General features: G+C 43.4%; 1 protein-coding gene and 1 long non-coding RNA gene across 3 annotated transcripts in view; both read left to right on the forward strand.

Moving 5' to 3' along the window:
* The window catches only part of Gm12701, a 33699-nt gene extending 17551 nt beyond the window's left edge, over window positions 1-16148 (forward strand). Inside the window, exon 2 of the long non-coding RNA XR_867957.2 lies at window positions 1-16148. This exon is cut by the window's left edge and continues 16790 nt beyond it. This is a non-coding gene — a long non-coding RNA (predicted gene 12701).
* The window catches only part of Ror1 (receptor tyrosine kinase-like orphan receptor 1), a 349016-nt gene that overhangs the window by 41387 nt on the left and 291273 nt on the right, over window positions 1-16356 (forward strand). The window lies entirely within an intron of this gene.

The raw sequence follows: 16356 nt of genomic DNA on the forward strand, positions 1-16356 counted from the left end.
CAGCATGCCTTGCTTGCCTTTTGCCAGGAAGCTGAGCCCCGGTGGCAGTGGGGTGGTAAGCAGGATGAAGCTGAACAGGTCTCTAGGTCCTCTCTGTTCTCCGATTCCACGCTTTCTTAGAGTAAGCCAGAAGTATCAGTGCCCAGAAAACCCAAAGGAGAGCCATGGAAACCAAACTCATAAATGTTTTTTTCATTAGCTCCAGGCTCCCAGCCATCAATAAACTATATACTCTTAAAAAAATCCTTCATTATTTTGTGAGTTTTTAAAAAAAATGTGCACACTCCTCTTATTTCTATGTCGGAAATTTTCTTAAAATGTTACTTATCTGGCATCGATCTGGTTAATTATTCCAAAAGGTAACAACATTCTAGTATTTTTTTTTTTGCATAAAACAGAGCAGGGGGGAAAGTATTTAATAAAGTCGCTGTAACCTGAGACTGTTGGTGGTCTTGGGGGAGACGGAAATCCACGTTGGGTTGATATGGTGTAATGTGAATGCAATTAGTGGTGGTTTTTCCAAAGCAGAAAGAGATGTAGAAAAATACTGTGCAGCAAATTTCGGTCGGAGCTGGGAAGCTTATAAATTCTTGTTTTTGTTCTCATTACTTTAAGTAATAGGGAAGCCTTTGTCTTTATGACGTCATTTCCCCAGCACTAATACATTCTAAAACCATTTTCTGTTAATTTCGTATGTTTGACGAGAAGCCGCAGCTCACCCCCGGCCTTGTGATGTGGCTGCGGGCACCATTTACACGTGGAAGATGACTCTTGGTTAGTCCCTTGGAAGCCCCAATGAGACCAGCTTTCTCCACCTGTTTCTTCATTCAGTAGAAGGTCTGACCAGCAGTTTCAAGGGATGGTTTTCTGGTAGATTAAGGAGTGAATTAACTTCCCAGAGAACACACTGTGTTTCAGAGCTTGTGATTCCACCCTGGCAAAATAAAAGCAGCTTGGGTACACTGTAAGGCCTTCAAGGACAGTGAGTGTGTCTTGGTGGCTTGTCACTCCCTCTGACGCACAGAGGCAGGCAGGAGATGCTAGCTGTGTTGACTCTCGTTCCCAGATAAGAGGTGTGGCTGGCTCACTTCTCCATAGCAGTATACACAACTCTTTACGGTTCCTTCTGGAACCTTCTGGGCCTCCTTCTGCTGAAGCACCTTGCACTTACTGTCGTTTCTCCTGAAAGCCCAGGTACCTGCATCGGTTATTTCTTCACCTCTGTCTTTGTTCTCATTAAATGATCTCAGGGAGATAAACCTTCTTCTCTTTCGTTTTCACCTCTGTTAAACTGATATAATGTAGAGTGTATATCTTTTCATTTATTGGATGTATTGCTCATCTACCATACTTTAGAATATAAGTTCCACATGGCCCAGGGTTTCTGATTTGGTAATTACCATGTGTTGAGGCATTAGAACACCATAGTCTTTATAACTTGAGTTGATAAGAGAATGTCCCATGGGACCAGGGGCAGTGCATTCACTGTGCTGCTTCCTTTGCTTGATTCTCCATCTGGTCCATAAAGTGGATCAGACTAGAGGAGCCATTGCACATCAAAGTTCTCTCGTGAAATATGCTGTTTATTCCCTTATTCATTATCAGACACAGTCCCCACATCCACATGCCCAGAAACTGGGCAATTGGAAGAGTGATTTCAGTAAAGTGAGTTAGTGAGCACAGTAGGAACGTACGAGAGCTAGGGAAGTACCTGAGAGGGGCCTTGAACCAAGAGCTAGGGAAGGGCATTGAGTCTAGATCCGAGGACAGAAGCCCAGAGGGCGTCTGGGGAGAAGGACATGAGGGCTGAGATCTGGAGATGGAAATGGTGTGATCTAACATGTGTGTAACGTGTGTGGGGGGGAGGGGAATGGAACGAGGGAGTGAGGAATCACGAGGTCAGAGTCTGGGAGTGAGAAGCCATGGAGCACTAAGGGACAGTGCATGATCCAGTGTGTCTGCCATGGGCAGTGTGCTGGGGAAGAAAAAAACAGAGACAGGGCTCGCCAGGTTCTCTGGGGAGAGTGGTGCAGGCTCGTATTTGATCCTGAGGGCTGTGGAGAACTTGGCCAGACTTTCCCTGTGCAGTGACTGTTTTATGGAGTAGAAGTTTTCTTCTCCCTTGTGAAAGACTGGGGACATTAGCTTCCAGGAAGAGATCTTGTAAAAAACCGTTCAAAGGGGGTCTCTAAAAGCAAATCATCTGGCATCAGAAAAGTCTCAGAAGCTGCGGGTCAAAGCTGTGAGTTAAGAGACAGACGGCAAAAGTTTGGTAGGAAGCTGAGTTACCTTCCACACATAGCTCTTCCGTGTGAGGAAGAGACCGCACAGCACTACAGACAGACTCTCTCATCGGCCTAGGGTCAGGGCAGGATCTACTCTGCTTCCCACCCCGGGGATGAGCATTTCTACCTCAGCTAACAACAGTCTTTCAGATGGTGGAGAAAGGCCTGTGACTCAGCTCCAGTTTGCCTTGCAGCTGACCTGTTAGCAACTATGTGGCATCGGAGATATCTTAGTCTTCTCTCTACCTCAGTTTCTCTTCCTAGGAAATGTTTAGCACTTCTAGTGCTGATAAGGCTCAATGAGCTAAAAATATATTAATTTAATTTATTTTACCATGACATGTTTCAAACCTGCAGAAACAGGGCGTTTCCTGATATAAATTTCACATTTATTAAGGATCTGAAGAACATTAAGTAAACTCAACCAACGTGAGTCACCTAGAAACTCAGATACCCCCACCTCCCCCATTATCATCACCTCCACTCCCCAACTGTGCTGGGTACCACACCTGCCCATATCTGGTGTCACCATCCCTCTTTCAGCTCAAACTAACTGCATGCTGTCCCCCGCACCCCTTTCTGATACCCACTTTGCAAGAAGGTTTCAGGTTGCTCTCAAGGCAGAGTGCCACCTTTATCTTAGCAAGTATGTATCAGCTACTAAACATGTGTGGAACTCTGCCACTATTTTTCTTCAATTTCTGTCTTTTAAATTTGGTTTTGAGTGGGCTGCCTCACTCCTGTTCTCCTGTGCTCCCTGTGGGCTTTATTGCACAATTTTGCCTAGCATGGTGGTTTTTTGGGGGGACTTGTATGTTACAACTGAACTGACTACATCTAACTCACCTCACACAATTTCTGGCAGACAATAAGCAGTAACTGTTCTGTTAGTCTGAGTCCACCTGAGTATGATGTAGGGCAAGGCCGAGGTAAGCAGTTAAAATGCTTCACTTACGCTTTGAGTGAGTAGGTCAGATGGAGTAGGCTCCAGAATGGAGGGCCACAATGCTTTTCTCCTTCCTGTGTCTGTTGCTCGCTAGAAAGCTTTCCGGGTGGAAACAGTGACAAGCCAGGAAAAGAGTGCTGGAGAACGTGGAGAAGGATGGCTCTATGAGGGGAGGGGTCAGATCCGCTGGACTCTGGGAACTGCTGAGAACTGGGGAGAGCCCACTCAGTATTCTCCAGGGTTCCTCTTCATGGCCCTGGGTAGGGAGCAGCTGAAAAAGGAGGCAAGCTTGGGTTTCAAAGTTTGACTTCACATGTTTGTTTACTTACAGGTAGTATTGCAAATGCAGATGTTATAGGGCTGACCAGAGTTGATTTCAGACAGAAACAACCCAGTCCTTCCCAGCAATACTTGGCCACTTTCAATAGGCTAGGAAAGGTAGCCCATGTGCATATTTAACATGGGTTCATTTAGTTATATCTTTGGACACTTGAGGTGGGATGACCATGCCTCACACACAGTCCTGTCTCCAGTGAGCTGGGGACAGTGAAAGCACATTGGTACCATCTATCTGTCCTATTTTGCTTTCTTTTCCAGCTTGGGGTAATTAGTTCTTGATCTGGTTTTAATTTCTCTCCAGCATCCTGAATCATGCTTACCTTCCCAGGACACCCAGGACAGGAAGCCCCCATGACATGGAAGATGCCCCTTTAGTCCTGAATCTTCTTACTGGGACTAAGTTAGGTGAGCAGCAGGAGACGGAGAACATTTGAGAGGGTTTCTGGGTAACCCTCAAATCTTTAGGATGGCATGCTCTGAGCTTGCACACCAGAGATCTCTGTAGGAAAAACCATTCCTGGATTCCTAGATGCATTCAAAGTGAATTATCCCGAGTGTTTCATTTTGTTTGTTTATGGATATTTAAGATTCTAGCTTTCTGTTTGATGTCACTATTAAGAATAGGGGACGTTTAAACAGGGTTGATTTTGTTAGATTAGCCTGCTCTCTAATCATAGAATGCAGTGCTGTTTACATGCTAAGTTTTAACAAGACTATTAAAAACACTTAGCAAAAGGCCACTCAAAAACCAGCAGCTGTCCTGTGCTTGTATTTTTTAAAAACTGCATTTTTCTTTTTGTTTCTGTGGAAAAAAAAACATGTGGGAATTAGGTTTGCTTGGAGGTTGGTTTAAAAACAAAAACAACACAAAAATCAAGAGTCCTTATATTTTTCTCCTCTAAGATGAACTGTTCAGGACCCCTCTCTTTCCAGCCATCTATCTGGAAAATGTATGTAGAGCTCCCGTTTGGGAGCTCAGTGGTGAGCTGGACTGCACTTGTGGGTTCTGTCAGTCGTAAGCAGGCTGACACTGCTGATATGATACATAAGCCACTAGGCCTGGCCTGTTCTGCTGGGAAATGTATTACCAAGCATTCTTTCCTTCCCAGCTGCTGGACAGGCTGCAGAGAGCAAGGCCTGTGGTGGACAATTGACTAGGCAACTCAGCCCAGGCTTTGTGGCCTTCACCCTCAGCAGAGTCCATGGTTGCATTCACCTTCCTTTAGACTAGGGATGCTGTCTGCTTAGCATGTTCCTTCTCCCTATTATCCAGAAGGTTCCATTTTCAGCTGTGTTTTTCCTGGGCTTTGAGATTTGAAGCAAGCCACTATATCACTCTGCACTTTTGCTCATTCATTCATTCATTCATTCATTCAAACAAACAAACAACAAAACATTGACAACTCTACAGAAATCTTCTCTGATTTCCAGGGCTGTTGTAAAGTATCTAGGGCAGTGATGCTGGACACATAGGCAGGACCATAACTCATCGTGACTTTACCATCCTCCTTTTCTTAGACCAGGCTATGGCACATCTCCAAGTTAGAAAACTTAGCTGACCCGGCTTCCTTACTGCCAGGCAGTGTGGCTCAGGGCTGCAGAGATGAGCTAGAGCAATTCCTCCTCTGTGTTCTTAGTTTCACTGGAATCTTCACCCTCAATGAACATTCTGAAGCTGGCTGTGTGTACAAGTTGTGTGTCCCTTGGAAGGATATGGAGAAAGCTTAGATAGACACTCATTTATGTGTGGGTGGCATGTTGTATGGCACACATTCTCCATACCTTATGGATGGAAAGTACACATGAGGTTGCTTTGCCCCTGAGACCCACAGTGCAGCTCAGTTCATGGAAGGCTGACACAAGCCAAGGAAAGAGACTGTTACCTGGTACGAGCAGATACTGTGTGTGACTAGGCTGCAGTGAAGTGGCTTGTGTTTTCCAAGTACACAGACTTTGGGGTGTGAGTTCCATGGTAATAATTCTTTTATTTATAGCTAAAGAAATGGAGTTGAGAAAGCTGACTCACTTTAGGTAGAAGTGGACAACTTTCTGGTTTAGTGATGCAAGCTGCAAATCTATTCTTTGTCTTCTTGATCCTCTCTCCCTGATAGGAGAGGTTCTACAATCCGAAAGGGTTATACTGTAGGTGACACCAGGAGAAGGAATTGCAGATCTACCCTGGCTTTTTGGAAGATATCTCATTCCCCACTCTTAATGGCTCCATTGGAGTTTGGACCCCAGTGTGCCCAAGCTCATAGGATTTGCCAGACAAAGTCAGGATTTGAACTCAGGTCTATCTCATTCCAAGTCTAAGACCTTACATGGTACCCTAGTCATCATCTGCCCCCACTGTGGTATTTGAAGGCTGTTTGTAGAAAGGGCACATGTCACGTATAGTTTCTAGAGCAGTGGGTCTCAACCTTCCTAATGCTGCAACTCTTTAACACAGTTCCTCATGTTATGGTGACCCCCAACCATAAAATTATTTTTGTTGCCACCTCATAACTGCAATTTTCTACTGTTATGAATCATAATGTGTCTGTGTTTTCTGATGGTCTTAGGTGACCCCTGTGAAAGGGTCATTTGAGAACTATTTATATGAACCAGTACAGTATAAGCCATGAAACGAGTCATGAAAATAGGTCTTTCTATGAGCTGGAATGTCAGGTGATTTCAAAATTCCGTAGGAAAAGGTGGAGCTCAGAATAGTTCTGCACTCACTTCCTAAAATGTCATGATGTTTAAGGACAGAGGTTCTGTGGACAGCCTTGGGGGAAAAAACCCAATCCAGAGGTGACCAAAGGAAATCTAGGCAAGCTTGTAGATTTCCCTCGATTTCACAACATCTTCATGTGGATTTCCTATATTGACATAAATCTAACCTGAAATTGATTTCCTAAAATCAACGATGTCTAATTTAAATAGCTTGAAGTTCTGAAGGTATGCCCCATTGGCTGCATCTCCCTCTGAGACTTGAGATGCACTTGACTTTCTAGCTCTTGAATATGTCTCATTGTCTTTCTTTTTTCTTTTTAAAGAGATTTATTTATTTTTTATTTATTATATGTAAGTACACTGTAGCTGTCTTAAGACACTCCAGGAGAGGGAGTCAGATCTCCTTACAGATGGTTGTGAGCCACCATGTGGTTGCTGGGATTTGAACTCAGGACCTTCAGAAGAGCAGTCGGGTTCCTGTACCTACTGAGCCATCTCACCAGCCCTCATTGTCTTTCTTGCCTCTCAGTTTATAACACCTTGAATGTGGGGAGTGGAAGAAGCCCTGGATGTGTTAAGTGCTGAGTGAAAGTATGTTGTTGACATGCGCTGGCCCCGTCAGGCAGAGGGGTGGCAAATCCTTCTCTTCTCGTCCCTGAATAAATGATGATAGTGTGTGCAGAAATGCTCAACATAACTTTCCCCTCCAAAACCCCATACTATGTCCTGAAGACTGGTCCCTGCTACTGAGAGTAGTTTGTGCTTGACTCAGCTATACACCATAAACCCTACCTACTTATTCATCTGTATCGAATAACCCTACCTCCTTACCTAAGCTGTGTGCAATAGCCCTACTGCTCTCTTCAATTCTATATAATGGACATGCTGAGATTTAGGGTGCTGTTGTTTCTCTGAGGGCTCAATCCATCTAAATTTAGCTTTTCTGTGTATCTGTATGTGTTGGTCTGTCTTTTCTTCATTTCTTTGCCTCCCCAATCTGGTCTACCCCCAGAGCCATGCTAGACTTGACGATGTACTCAGCATTGGTATTGCTGACAGCTCACACCCTCACAGAGGCACTTTGCATGGAAGGAAGTGTGTATGTGGAGACCTGTTTCAGGCAAGCGGCAGGAGAAACTGGGCTTGACTTCATAAAGTAGTGGGGCAAGGTGGGCATTTCCCAGTCAAACAGCCAAACCCCATTCCCACCTAGTTCCCACTTCATTTCTTTCACTGTTGCGTGGTCTGTCCATGATAGCCACATGACAAATGTTGAGTGTGTGGATTTGTTTCCATTTTGTATTACATATGAATTTGACCTCCACAGTAGGGCTGTGTTAATTTCCCAAAGCTCTTCTAATCATTGTGTTCTTTTAAAAAATATGCATACTATTCTCCTTCCTTGGTCTGTGCTATGACTGGTGTTTTGAAAGTGGTTAAACGATTTCTGGTTGCATATGGAGTCATGTGTATGTGATACACATTCCCAGATGTAAACAGCTGCTGAAGCTCATTATAGAGTTTGTGTAGCTAGCTACTCCAGCCCTTCCGCCAGGCTAGATTCAACAATTCTGCCCGGCCGAGCCAGTTTTTTTTTTTTTTTTTTTTTTTTTTAATTCCTTAAGAAAATCAGTTCTGGATGGTGTTCTCTATAAGGTAGCTTGTAGCTTTAGCTTGCCATTTTGATATTTGTGACTGACAGAAAGTATGTATAGAATTTTGTATGAATTTTAGATTACTCTTCTGTCCCAATTGTAGGATAACCAGTTAGTTTAATAACTGGTTATCTGTACTTTCCATTCAGGGTTTCAAAGTTAGATATGTATGCCTTTAAAATAATGAGTTGGCGATGCCTTTAAAGAGAGCTGAGCTGGAGAGAAAAGCTGAGTCAAAAATCTGTAAGTGGGGCTGTTCTGGAACATTTTTTTTTTTTTTTGCAAGGGAAGGCCATTATCTCTTTCCCCTCCCCTTCCTTCTCTCTCTCTCTTCCTCCTCCTTCTCCCTCCCCTTCCTCTTTCCCTCCCTCCTCCTTCTCTGTTAATCTATCTGTAAAATAACTATTCAAAATGTTTACAAACTGTAGGACAGTGCTTTTGTGCAATGAGCTTCTTTTAAGATTCATTCGTGTGTCTTACCTATATAGGTACTTTGTCTGTCTGTACACACATCAGAAGAAATCACAGGATTCCGTGGGACTACCATTATAGGCTGTATAGAGCTATAGACAGTAATCAACTGTATAGACTGTATAGATAGTTATAGTTGTGAGCCACCATGTGGGTGCTGGAAATTGAGCTGAGGACCTCTGGAAGAGCAACCAGTGTTCTTAACCACTGAGCCATCTCTGGAGATTCCCCCGGTAATGAACTTCTAAGCAACAAGGAAAATACAATGTTTCAAAGACCCAATATTTTAAGGCAATTGAGAAGGTTGGGTGGAGAGAAGATGAAGATGTAAGAAGGCTGCAGCTGAGACCGTACCTGGCAGGGAACCCAACTTTGTCTCCATGGCAGCGCACAACTCTCTGATTTAGTTTTAGGAGAATTGATTCCTTCTTCTGGCACTTGACAGTCACAAGGCACATACACGGGATGTATACATACACATAGGCAAAATAGGCATTAAAAACCATGTTTTATGTTGTTCTGTTTTCCTTTTCCCATTACTTCCTCTTTCTAAATTGTTTAGAAATCAGTTTGCTGTAATTAAAAAATATACACGTGATATATGTGTATCCAAACAAAAAAAGTCAGAGTAGGTTTTAAGCCAGGTGAGTCTCCAGCACTGAGAAAAGGAACCAGACACAGGCTCCTATCCCTAACCGCAAAGTCATCTGGAATTGTATCTGCTAGCAAAGGAGACATTTGTTTTCTTCAGTGGGATCTCCAGGGGATATTACTCATACTTCAAGGTAGGCCCTGTTTCTAGGAGTAGTTGGCTGATACAAAATGAAGCTAACGATATTTTTGTAGATTTTTGTCTCTTTTTTTTGTTGTTTGTTTGTTTAGGATTTCTGTCTTACTCATCTTTTGCTTGTATATTTTGGATTCTGTTTTATTGTGGGAGGGTTGTGTGTGTGTTTCTTGTGTTTTCAATTTTACTTTTCTTGCTTGAGAGAGAGAGAGAGAGGGAGAGAGAGAGAGAGAGAGGGAGAGAGAGGGACAGAGAGAGAGGGAGAGGGGGGGAGAGAGAGAGGGAGAGAGAGAGAGGGAGAGAGAGAGAGGGAGAGAGAGAGAGGGAGAGAGAGAGAGTATGAGAATGGAATTGGGTGGTGTTGGGGAGGTTGAGAGGATTTGGGAGGGAAAGCATGATGAGAATATATTGTATGAAAATTTGTCATTTTAACTAAAACAAAGGTAATAAAAAATTAAACAAAAATACTTAAGTCTCCATTAGCCTCCAATGACAGTCTTAATATTTTGCTATATCTTTTATAAGACTAACTTTAAAAATTATTATTATCATCATCATCTATTATTTGTGGTGGATTTTTTGACACTGGGTCTCATGTAGTTCAGGCTGGTCTCAAACTCACTATATAGCTAAGGATGGCTCTGGACTCCCAATCGCCTTGCTTTTACACCCCAAGTATCATAATTACAAATGTGAGCCACCATACCTAACTACTTGTGACCATCTTAAATACAACTATTTTGTATCAACATTATTTTTCAAGACTATATGTTTTTTGTAATAGTACTCTGAACAATCACAACCTTCAGTTTATTTAGTTGGTTATCTAGGGTATTTTGCCTCCATTTCTTTGAAAATTAAATAAAATAACATTTTTTGGTATGGTGCTAGAGAAAATGAAATATTGTATTTACTGACTGTTTGCTGGGTGTCAAGCACCAAGGCCGCGAACATACTAGGGACTATTCTACCACTGAGCTACCTCCTCAACACTTAAATAAACATTGATGGTCCATCAGAGCAGTTCCATCTTATCCATCTGTTACTTTATTCACATAAAGGGGGGAAAAAAACCAAGGAAACTTTGCATTGGAGAGGGATGTATATTAAACTAAGTCAAGCAGTCCACACAACGGGAACTAAAACTGGCAAATAGAGTAAGTTTCCCCCATAAAGCTGCCTCCAAGCCTCAATTCCCAGCCCTTTGGCTTTGAATATATGAAATTCATGTGCCTACCCATGATGCACTGTGATTTTTGTCTTGCTGGTGTTTGGCTTCAGACTTTAAATCTTCCGGCGTGCTCAGAGTTTAGGATCTGTGAATATTACCCCTAGTCAATGCGGAAAAGTCCGTGTACTTGGTGTTCAGGTTTTTATGAATTATTCCTCAGAAGAGATGAGAGTAGTGTCTGCAGTGGATGGGTGGGGGTTGGGTGGGGGGGGAGTGGCCTCAGAGCTTCTGTGCCCTCCCTGCAACCCTGCCACAAAATACATAGTTGGTCACCTGGAGGAGGCTGTTGGACTCTGAAAACAAACATCTTGGGCTTATTTCCTGCTCTTCCAATTTCTGGTGGCTGACTTTTGGTTTTTCATTTGGAAAATGGGAATGGTGACCATGCATGTATGTGTATTAGAGGTGCGTGGAACAAGGGCAACCCAGTGGTGCTCATCAGTCTGCTGTGCTTCTACACTTTTGAGTGTCAAGTTCTTGAAATCTTCAGTGACATTGATAATGCTTGTTACTGTTCCTCAGTAAGGGCCTTTGAATTTTCTTTTGTTCACTAAAATATAATTACATTATTGCCCCTTTTCTTCCTCCAACCCCTCCCATGTACTACCCCTCCTCTCTTAAGTTCATGGCCTCTGGCTGCTTTTTCTTTAATTGTGCGCGTGTGTGTGCGTGTGCGTGTGTGTGTGTGTTAGTGTGTGTGTCTGTGCTTTCCTAGATATATAAGTATAATCTGCTTAATCTGTGTTTCAGGAAATGACTTCTTGGTAATGGATAACCAGTTTGGGGGTTCTTCCCTACAAAAGACTGTTCTCCCACTCTCAATATTCCTCAGTTGCCTTTAGTTATTTATCTAGAGTTGGGGCCCTGTGAGAGTTCCCCCTTCCAAGTTAGCAACTCTTTAGGTGGTCATAATGTTGAGATGTCATGGGTGTAGATTCCCATGAGAGACACGATCTCACAGAAGACATCCATTTATCTGGCCTTCATCAGTCTTTCTGTCCCCTTTTCCACGATGCTCCTGACCCTTGAGGATTTGTGCTATAGATGTATCATTTGGGCAGGGCACCATGCAGTCACCGGTTCTCTGCAGTTTGATTAGTTGTGGCTTTCTATAATGGTCTCCATCTGTTGCAAAGAGAAGTTTCTTTGTTGAGGAGAGAGCACCACTTATCTGTGGGTAGAGAGGATAACTATTTAGAATGCAGTTAGGAGTTATGCTGGTTTAGTGGTTGTGGTAGGTTTTCTTTCGAGACCTATGATCTCACATTCCCTGAGAAGTCCTTTAGATCTCCACAGCAGACATGACTTTCCTCTTATTGAGTGGGTCCAATTAAAGCGCTATTGGTTACTGTCAAGATATGAACATCCCTATGGTACTCATAAAGATGCTGTGGCATGCTGGCCACTGTTGTGGTGCATATGTGTCAAGCTGCGTAGGACCATTGGTGTTTTCCTTCCCTTGGAAGCTTACTTGGTATCTTCTAGGATCATAAAACTAGTCCTCACAAGAAGAGGCTTTTAGGTCAGAGCCAACTCAAATCCTCTGCATTCCATGTATGAAGTGCATGGTGTCTTCAGAAACAGGGGCTAACCTGTAACCCCTGTGGGACAACTGAGGGCAGCAGCAATAGCTTATAATGTTTTGGAGGTCTCCCTGACCAGCAACTCCTAAGGAGACTGAACAAACTGATTGTAGGGGGTTTTGATATCCAATGAGTTTTGAGGGAAGCACTGTCACTTAGAAAAATTTCACTTAATATTACACATTATACATATAATGTACATGTGAATACATACAGATTTATATGTATTATGTATAATTTTAGGTCGATAGATAACATGACACCTTGTGACATTTTCAGCAATCCTTACTGTTATGTTATCTCTTCCTTTCCTCTCCTTCTGCATTGATCTGCCTTCCCATTCTAATTACCAAACCCTTACTTTTTCCTAATTTCCCTCTTTAAATTTCTTTTACCATGCCCCCCTCTTCCCCCTACTCTGCTTTGCTTTTCTGGCTTTGCCAGCTGATATAGGGTATATACACTCACAACTGATGATGAGCAGTTAAGAGACAAAGATAAGAGACACCATGTGAAAGATCTTTCTGGAACCATATCTTACTCTGTAGCCTTGGCTAGCCTGGAACTGTGTAGACCAGGCTGGCCTTGAACTTATAGAGCTCCACCTGTTTCCTCTTTCTAAATGCTGGGTATAAAGGCTTATGCTATTATAACTGAGTGGCCTTTTGTGGGTAATTAATTCTTCCTTGGCTGGCTCAGGCAGGCAGTGATGATAAGAGCCACCACATTTGCAGGAGGTTCTGGGTTCTCCATTACAAAACATGGCTTCATTTACAATTGATATGTTTATAGTGAGGAAGTAGAAAGTTGTAAAGGTTGAGTAATTTGCTGAAGATACTGAAATTACTTACTAATGATAGGTGAAGGAACTACACTTCAGGCTGATGCTTTGGCCATCACTGACTTGGCAATTACTTTAAGGAAATGCTTATCCATTTAGGTCCTTTATAGCTTTTTGATTTTAGTTCATTTAGTGTGTCTTCAGGGAAGTGGATAATTTGTTGTTTTCAAATGGATGAATGATTGAATCTGTGGATAACAGAACTTTCCTACTACAAGCTACCCCACAGTACTATATATAATTTTTAACTTGAAATTGAGATCCTTGGATTACATTCTGCTCCTGTATGGCACACGAGAGAATGATAGACTTGCAAGCATCTGTGTGTGGAACTGGCTGAATGTCACGTGACACATTGACTCTGGGAAGTCAGGATTAGCATCAGACAAATAATGTTCAAAGCTTTATTTTAAACAACCACCCCAGCCCAGTCTAGAAGTGTTTCTGGCTTTTTGATCGATAGCTATATGTTTAGTGTATCCCTTGTGCTAAGTATGCCTGTTCTACTGGGCATAATGACTCTTCTTTTGAATTCTCTGTCCTGGGCTTAGTGAGGGTCCAACAAGCTTTAGATGTTGAGCTGATAGTTGGTACTATCCAATCACATGGTTTCAAGTACATCTGATGTTAATGACTCCTGCAACTCTGTCTTTAATGCTATCTTCTTCTAGATTTCATCACCAAGTTTCATGGTTCATAGACTACCATTTCCCAGCAGCCTCTGGTCTTCTACCTTGCATCATGGGTTCCATCTCAGTGGTGCAAACTAGACCAAATCCTTCAATCAGACCAAAAAACTAGATGTTCCTTTTGATTCCTTTTCTTCTCTGTCTTCTATGTCTTGCCAGCCTCTAAGTCTGCTGATTTGGTTTTGCTCCTAAATATTGTCAAGAATGTGAAGGATTCAAGACTTTTTATTCACACCAAAACTGTTGGTCCCATGGATGCTGGGTGTTGCAACAGGCAGAGAAATGCCAGCTCCTTCCTTCTGCATGACTCATTTTCCAGAGAGTTATGGATAGAACCAGTGCCTGCCACTTACAACTGGAGTGTATTGTGTTACAGAAGAAAGCCTGAGTTTAAGAAACAAAATATTATATCCCGGGAAAACAGGTGCATTGCCTGCACAGGAGAACCATCCTCCCAAAGTTATTCTGCACAGAAGCATGTTTACAAAAACAGTTCACACCCAAGGCAGCAGCAGCATGCTGATGAGCTGTGTAGACTCAGAGCACCATAGATGCCTTGGGTCTTCTCCCTCTGCTGTTTCCTCAGCCCGCTGGACCAGGCTACCCCATACATTGCTCAAAGGACACGTTGGCTACTTTCTAACTGGCCCACTTAACTCTGATTGGATTTCCCTTCATTTCTAACCTCCCTGCCCCCTCATATCATGTGGGAGTTCATATTAGGGATACAAATTTGAGTTAATGTCCCCCCTACTTGATGCCATTTCTTATGCCCTCTTCAGCAGCACTTATAATAAAGTTGGGGGTGATATTGAGAAAGTTACCATGGTCCAAGCATGAAGATTTATGCAGGTTAATGAAGCATTATTTTTATTGCATCTCCAGATATACCTGCATAACTGACAACAACCAAAATACAGAACAGCTCATGGATAAAGGAAATGGTGATGTACTGTGTGTGTATGTGTATGTATGTGTGTTTGCATGTGCATGCACGTGTGTGTGTGTGTGTGTGTGTGTGTGTGTGTGTGTGTGTGACATGAAGGTAGAAAGCGACTGAGGTGGATGAGGGCTCTGATGGGAGGGAGAGGTGAGCAATGGCGAGAAAGTTAGATGAACATTGGCTGTTGTCTCTGGGATATTTTAGATACATATATGATGTAAAAGCAAATTGAGAACTGTTTGGGGAAGAAGGGCAGAAAAACCAATGAGTGGAGGGTATGAAGTCAGTATGATGGTGCATGTACATGACAATATAACAAACCCAGTGTCTTATATGCTCTCTAGAACAATGGCAAAATGCCTCTGGCTATGGTGTGCACATCACTAACCTCTGCACTTAGGGGGCGGGCAAGGGTGGGGGTCAGGAGCAAGATAGTCTGTGTTGTAACCACATAGCCCAGTATGGTCTATGTAGTAAGTTTCAGGCCAGCCAGGACTACAAAGCAAAGTCCTGTTTAAAAACAAACAAACAAACAAACAAACAAACATGAACTAAACAAATGAACTGCCTTCCTCACTGTTTACGGACAGATTCCAAGACTCTTTAGAGTAACTGCAAAGGAGATTGTAGATCAGTTCCCTGGCCTTTCTAGGCTTTGGAGGCAGCCCTGGGGATCATTAAGTTATTGCCCATCTTTCAGGCTTTGGGGGTCAGTTTCATCATCTGTGGTTCTGAAGTAATAGAACCTGCCTCACAGGGTGTTGGTGAGGATCCATTTAGCTCCCATAGAGTTGGACTTGGGTGAATGTTGGCCATTCTGGGTCTTCTCAGTTTCGGACGAATACTGAAACATCTGGCCACATGGGTTTCCAGTCCCTCCCCTTTCACTATACAAATGGATGCCTTTGTCCCTGCCATCCACTCTTTCTGAGGTGTCCCCATTGCCAGGTTAGGCTGCTTGGATGAGTCCTCTCTTCCTCCACCTGGATGGGCTATGTGTACTAGATAGCATGGGGACCTTGTGTCTACTCACGAATTAGTTCCTGCTGTTGGACTGTCAGCTTCCTGAGGATCGATTAGTGATTAGTGGCTACTTTGCTTTCTCTCTGCCTCCCTGGAATGGCATAAAGATGAGAAATAATCGGCAGCAGGAGTAAGGGGGATTCCTAGTCTGCTGTGGTGTTTGGGCTGTAGAGGCAGTCTGTCTAGGTCTGTAACAGGGCAGAGAATCCGAGTTCATGTTGGGGGTGGGGATGGGAATTAAGCACCCTGGCAGCCCAGTTGGTGATCTTGTAGAATGTGGCTCAGAAGGTCTGTTCAAAGTTACCTTTCCATGGAAAGAAAGACAGCAGCTCATTCTGTGGGGCTGTAATCACTCCCTCTCCTGAAAGAACCCATTGCCGTCTGCCTTCTTGTAGGAACTTCGGAATACAATGAAGCCCCTGTTACCTACCTGGTGGGGCGAGGTAATGGAGCTTCCATTTAATTAACTTGTCTCTATCACGAAAAGCGACCTCATCCCTCCTCCTCAGTCTCCTGGTTCTCAAGGGTTGAGAAAAACCACTGCCCCAGCTTAACAGCCTCACTGGGTGTCTCACATTGGAGGTTATCGTTTTATGTGAGCATGTCTAATGTATGTGTGTGTGTGTGTGTGTGAGAGAGAGAGAGAGAGAGAGAGAGAGAGAGAGAGAGAGAGAGAGGGGGGAGGGAGGGAGGAAGAGAGAGAGAGAGAGAGAGAGGGAGAGGGGGAGGGAGGAAGGGAGAGAGAGGGAGAGAGAGAGGGAGAGAGAGAGAGAGAGGGAGGGAGGGAGAGAGAGAGGGAGGGAGAGAGAAAGAGAGGGAGAGGGAGGGAGAGAGGGAGGGAAAGAGAG

Source organism: Mus musculus, chromosome 4 (assembly GCF_000001635.26).
Source record: "Mus musculus strain C57BL/6J chromosome 4, GRCm38.p6 C57BL/6J".
In the NCBI taxonomy this organism is placed as follows: Eukaryota; Metazoa; Chordata; class Mammalia; order Rodentia; family Muridae; genus Mus; species Mus musculus.